Source organism: Phyllostomus hastatus, unplaced genomic scaffold, assembly GCF_019186645.2.
Source record: "Phyllostomus hastatus isolate PE091 unplaced genomic scaffold, TTU_PhHast_1.1 phas_scaffold_345, whole genome shotgun sequence".
NCBI classification, from domain to species: Eukaryota; Metazoa; Chordata; class Mammalia; order Chiroptera; family Phyllostomidae; genus Phyllostomus; species Phyllostomus hastatus.
The window spans coordinates 4,691,384-4,697,403 of record NW_025334024.1 but is presented as its reverse complement, the minus strand read 5'-3'; the positions used below and the strand labels follow the sequence as shown (position 1 = coordinate 4,697,403).

At 52.2% G+C, this 6,020-nt stretch overlaps 1 long non-coding RNA gene across 1 annotated transcript; it reads left to right on the top strand.

The window, feature by feature from the left end:
- Window positions 1–1,243: 1,243 nt before the first annotated feature.
- Window positions 1,244–5,781, top strand: LOC123805915. The gene is made up of 3 exons (XR_006783394.1): window positions 1,244–1,360; window positions 3,606–3,821; window positions 4,560–5,781. It is a non-coding gene; the product is annotated as an uncharacterized LOC123805915 (long non-coding RNA).
- Window positions 5,782–6,020: the final 239 nt, after the last annotated feature.

Below are 6,020 nucleotides of genomic sequence, written 5' to 3'. Positions count from 1 at the left end.
CCTCTGCTTCCCGCCTCTGCGGCTGTGCCCGCTCTGGACGTTTGGGGTGTGTCCGACTGCCCTCACCTCTCCTGTTCCCGAGGTTCATCCGTGTTACGGCATCAATTAGTTCTTCACTCCTTCTTACGGCTTCACTCCTTCTGTATCACATGGCTCTATAAGCACCTGTTGATTCATTCATCTTTGGGCAGACATCTGGGTATTTCAACTTTTGGGCTTTGTAAACAGTGCTGCTGTGAACGGCTGTTTACAAGGTTTTGTTGGAAGTCCTGTTTTCAGCCATTTCAGGCACACACCTAGCAGTGGAATTGCTGGGTCGCGTGGTGATTCTATGTTTACATTTCTGAGGAAATGCCCGGCTGTTTTCCGCAGAGGACACCCCATTTTACATTCCCACCAGTGGTGTGCAGGGGTCAGTTTTTCCACATCCTTGCCAAGCCTTGTTATTTCCTGTTTGTTTGTGTTTTAGTTCCAGCCACCCTCGTGGGTGGAAGGTGCTTTCTCCCTGAGGCTTTAATTTGCGTTCCTCTGTCAAAGGTGATGTGGAGAATCTTTTCACACACTTTATTGGCATCCGTATATCTTCTTTGGAGAAATGCCTACTCAAGTCCTTTGCCCATTTTGAAATTGGGTCGTTTGTCTTCTTGTGGCTGAGTTGCAAGAATTCTTTATATATTCAGCCCCTTTAATTTTTTATGCCCCTATTCGGATGTGATACAAACCGAGAATACGACGGAGACTTTGATGCACTCTTGCCCGAGCCCACCAGAGGGTCGCATGTCACCCCATTTGCTCACCGCCTGCTATTTGGATGGCAGGTCTCTAACTATGGTGGGTGCAGAACCAGACTGCTGGAGTTGTGTTGGTGACACTAACGGTCAGCACCCTGGCCCCCCAGTGTAGGTTCTCCAGTCCGTGTGGGTGTTCTGGTCCGTGTGGGTGCTGTCGAAACTCCTGCAGACAATGCTAACCTCGCAGCCCCGTTGACTGAAGTGACTGTATGAAGTGGACTGTAGGTCGTGCATTTTTACCTTTGTCTCGACACAGCCAAGGCAAGGTGTTCAGCTTGGGAGGTGGGACAGAGCCGGGGTCGGGTGGCGGCGGGCGGTGGCTCACAATCAGATCTGCTTTGGGAGAAAAAATAAAAGCAAGTGGACTAGCCAAAACCTGCTTTGGGGGGAGTCCAAGTCCTGGAGAGGAAAAAAGCCAGAGAAGCCCAGGAAAGGCCTGGCTCGGCTGCTGGAAGGACTGAGTCTGCTGACAGGTTGGGGCCTCGGCTAGGAGAAGGGGGCAGAGAACCAGGTCACCTTCAAACCTGACCTTTTGGCCCGTGGGAGGTCACATTGGCCAGAGCTGAGAGGTCAGTTTCCCAGGAATTTGGCGTAGACTGGTCGGGGCAGGAGGAGGCCAGCGGGCTCACGGGCGTTGGAGCTGGAGTCAGAGAGAGAAGCTGAGAGTTCCCTGGCTGGGAGGACAGCAACTGTGAGTTAAGGGGGTGGGGGGAGGGCAGGGCAGACACCACTCGGAGAGGAGGCTGGTGATAGGACTGCGGGGTGAACTGAGGTCAGGGTCTGGCTCTCCAGGAATAAGGCGGCCCAGGGCACATCTGCTTTCATTCACAGCCTGGAGCGGAGCTGGGCTCCGAGGTTCTGGGAGCTGATTGTGCAACTCCAGGGCCTTTTCCACCCACAGCCCTACCCTCCTCTTGCAGAGTATACAGGGAGGTGGGAACTGCAGAGAACAGCCCCTCCCAGGGGCCCAGCAGGCCTGTCTGTTCCGTGCCACCCCCGACCCCGCCCCCCGCCCCCACCCGCCCTGCTTCCTGGCTCCAGAGCAAAGGCTTGCCTGAGGCTCCCCACCATCTGGGGGCCTGGGCTGTCTTCCCCCTCAGGCACAGAGGCACGCTGCCAGAGCCCACAGGACTCTCAGAGGCCGAGGAAAGTGTTTTAATTTCCCTTAAAATCAGAAGAAAAAAACATAATCCAGCTTGTATTGTTACCAGAAGGGGGACCTGGCCCTTAGCCGGTCTGTCTAGGGTGGGCCAGCAGTGTATGGATTCTTGATTTCACACAGGAAAGATCTTACAACATGAGTCAAGCTGATTTTCTTTTGGCTTTTACTTTTAATTTTTTATTTGTTTAAAGTTTTTAAAATTGTATTCTTATTTATTCTGTTACAATTATCCCAGTTTTTCCCCCTTTGCCCTTCTCCGTCCTGCCCACCCCCACTCCCACGGTCCATCTGCACACCATTGTCCATGTCCATGGGTCATTCACGCATGTTCTTTGACTACCCCCTTCCCCTTCTTTCCATCATTAGCTCCCTCCCCACTCCCTCTGGTCACTGTTAGTCTGCTGTTCCCTGTTTCCATGTCTCTGGTTCTGATTTGCTCATTAGTTTATTTTGTTCATTAGATTCCTCTTATAGGTGAGATCATACGGTATTTGCCTTTCACCGCCTGGCTTCTTTCACTCAGTGTAATAGTCTCCAGCTCCATCCATGCTGTCACGAAATGTAGGGACTCCTTCCTCTTTCTTTCTGCTGTGTAGTATTCCACTGTGTAGATAAACCACAGTTTTTTAATCCATTCAGCTACTGATGGGCACGTAGGCTGTTTCCAACACTTGGCCGTTGTGAATGATGCCTCCATAAGAATCAGGGTGCGGAAGTAAGTTCTTTTGAATTGGTGTTTTGGGATCTTAGGGTGTATTCCCAGCAGTGGAATCACTGGGTAGAATCCAGGTAATTTTGAGAGGATGTTTAATTAAAGCTGAGGACAGCGAACAGGGATGGGCCCAGGATGGGAGAAGCCCGGGAGAGAGACTGGGCAGGCTGCTCTGGCGCTCTGGAAACGTGGTGGGAACCCTGTGAACCAGGGCAGCTGCTGTCAGCTCCCTGGAGAGGCAGAGAAAGCGGGTCTCGAGGGTGGGTTCAGGGTGGTAGCCCGGGATGAGCTGCCGCTGCCCATCGCTCCCTGGTTGCAAGGCTGGTGGGGTCCCTTAGAGTTTCGGAGATGCTCACCTGTGGGGGAAGGGGAGGGGGAGGGGGGAAAGGGAGGGAGAGCACCTGCTGGGTCCTGTGTTTTGAGGGTTTTTAAAGGCCGGGAGTTTAAGAAAGGTCTTAGGGGAGATTTAAATAGACTATTCATCAGTTCTCCGGGTGTGCCCGTTCAGGGCCAGGATGTCCAATGATGGGTCTGTCCAGGGCAGGGGGTCATCAGCAGCTGGCCTGGTTTTGCTGCTTTTCTGGGCCTGCAGCTGAAATACAACTGAGGCTTAGATGTTATCTCTGGGGAGGAAAGGTCAGGGTGTTCTGAACTGCTTACCATCGCTTGGCCATTGACAGCCTGCGGAGGAACAGCCACCCTGGGGCTCAGATCCAGCCAGTTTTGCTTGTTGCTAGGCACCCAGGGCTTCTTCTGCATGCGGGGATAAATTGCTTGACCAATTTGTTCAGCCATCGATCTCAGTTTCCTTGTTCTACTTGCCATGGAATTTTCCTAGCTTCTTACTACCCTTCCTCAGTACTACTTTTATCTTTTTTATCAGTGAACATTGATAAAAAAGATCAATAGTGCATTTAAAAATATTTTTACTATTTTGTAGGAGAGGAGGGTGTCCAGACAGGCAACAGTGCCGAGGGCCTGGAGAAGAAGCGGCCTGGTCTGGACTGTGGCGCCACGGAGCCACTGAGCCACCCAGCGCGGCCCACAGCAGGGTCGGCGGCCTGCCCCGTCTCACTCCCCCACAGCGGAGCAATCTACCCTGGTCTGCCGGAATCGAAAACCCATTCCCACCCCAGCTTTGGCTTTCTGCTCTCAGGTATGGCCCCTCTGACTGCATCAGATCCCCAGGTTGTACGTTCTTGCTGGAACTCAGCTGTCCTGTGGACTCATGGTGTAACAGTGACTCTGAGCGCAGGCTCTGAAAGTGAATGTCTGGGTTGAATCCCAGCTCTGCCAATTGTCAGCTGCATGCAGTTGGGCAGGTTGTTCGTTTCTCTGACATTCAGTTTCTCTGTAGTGAAATAGGGGTAGTAAGAATGCCTAGCTAACAGAATTGTGATAGGTTAGATGAGTGAATATTTTTAAAGCACTCAAAACTACTCCTGGCACCAACAAAAAAAACCTCACAAAGAAAAGCCATCTAATGCTTATTAAACACATTTGAAGTCCCATAAATGCAGAGGTTGGGCTTGGCTTTACTCTCTCTGGTATCTGCAGGCCTTGCACACAGTAGGCATTCAAATGTTGGAATGAATGAATGAATTCCATTCCCCCTTCTTTTGTCTGTATGTTTCCTTCTGCTGGAAGTCATTCACACTTTAGTGTGAAGTGTGAGTCAATGCCACACTGTCCCCTTTCCTAGAGCACACCATGGAAGAAACTGTTTTGTCTCCCTGAGGAAGGAGTGCAAAGCCTTTGCGATCAGGTGGGGGAGTTTCATCAGGAGTGGAGCAGCAGATTTATCCTGAGAGCCTGTGACTGGGAGCCATGTGCTCTGCTCCACAGAATGAGGCCCCTAAATGCTTGTGCCCTTTATGTTTTCCTCCCTTTTCAGATGGCGGGAAGCCTTAGGCAGGTGGCAGCTGTCAGAGCCCAGCAGACAGGCCTCACCAGCAGGCCCTCAGAATGGAGCGGATGAAAGGCCTGGCCAGCTTCAAGGCTTTCCCCGAGGAAACCCAGCCCACAGATCCGCAGGGAGCCACACTCACAGGAGGACAGCCCGCTAAGCTTGGGATCAAGTCCAGGTCACCAGTGCTCAGACAACCAAGGCCTCTGCCACTTGGAACATAGAGTTCTGAGGCTTGGCAGGAGCCTGAGAGGAGCCGCCGGCCCTGAAATCTGCTGGCTGCCGCCTGGCCCTGCACCTGGACCTGCACCTGGGAGTCCCCAGGCTGGCTGTCTGACCAGATCCTGCTTGTCCCTGATCAGAGGAATGCAGCTGCTTTCCTGAGTCAACTTGTTCTGTGTCAATCTTTCCTCTCAAAGCTTTTTCTCTTTCTACATAAAACTTGCAGTGCTGCTGTGTTCCTGGACTAGGCACCTTGCTATCCTCGAGAATTTGAAGGGTCATTTTTGTAAGTTAGTGTTGGCAAGAAATTAGCTGATGGGTCACTGCTGGACACCCGGGGTCCCTGTGGTCCAAATACTACTTCAGAGCTGATATCTCAATTGAAGAGCATTTATTGAGCACCTACTGTATGCCAAGCCCTGTGCCATGTACTGAGGGAAGTGTGAATGGAGACTTCGTGCATCTAGCCAGCACGTAGTGCTGATGCGGGTGGGCCCTGGAGAAGGCTCAGATACTTGACCTTGCAGAGCCAACATCCCACTGCATGGTGGATGAGCTTCCTGCAGCCACTGTAACAGATGAACACAGACTTGGTGTCCCAGATGAAAGAGCCGAGGGGCGGCAGCAAACGAGAATTTCCCAGCGTCACACAGACAGAAGCTGAGCTGGGACTTGGCCCAGCTGCCTCTAAGTCTAGAGCCTGGGTCCCTTTCACTTCCCCTGGTGGTGTGTCACAGCGGTCGGGCAGGTGTGGGGTTGAGCATCAGCTCTGCTACCAGCTGCCTGACCCCATGCCGGTGTTCCTCTGTCTCCCCACCTGGGAACCGGGCATCAAAACAGTACTGTCTTGGGGTTGCTGTGAACAGGTGATGGACTATGAAGTTTGTGAAATACTGATCTCTGTGTAAAACACACACACATTAACATTATAGAACACTGATGATATACGTGAAACACTTCACACACACAGTTTTGTTGAACTCTCCCAAGAAACACACATGTCCACGTGAGGAGCTGTCCATGTGCCCAAATCAGAGAGGAGGGCCCCAGGTTTGGAGGGGGCGAGTCCTCTCCCCAAGGCCACATGCTCAGCCAGCCCCCATTCAGCAGTGTCTTCTTAAGAAGCTTTTGTGGGCAGACAGAGTTTGTCAGCCCAGCTTGAAATTTGGATGAGGCAGCAGCTGGAATCCCCACCCATCCTACTGGGCTGGTTCCCCTGTGTGCCCA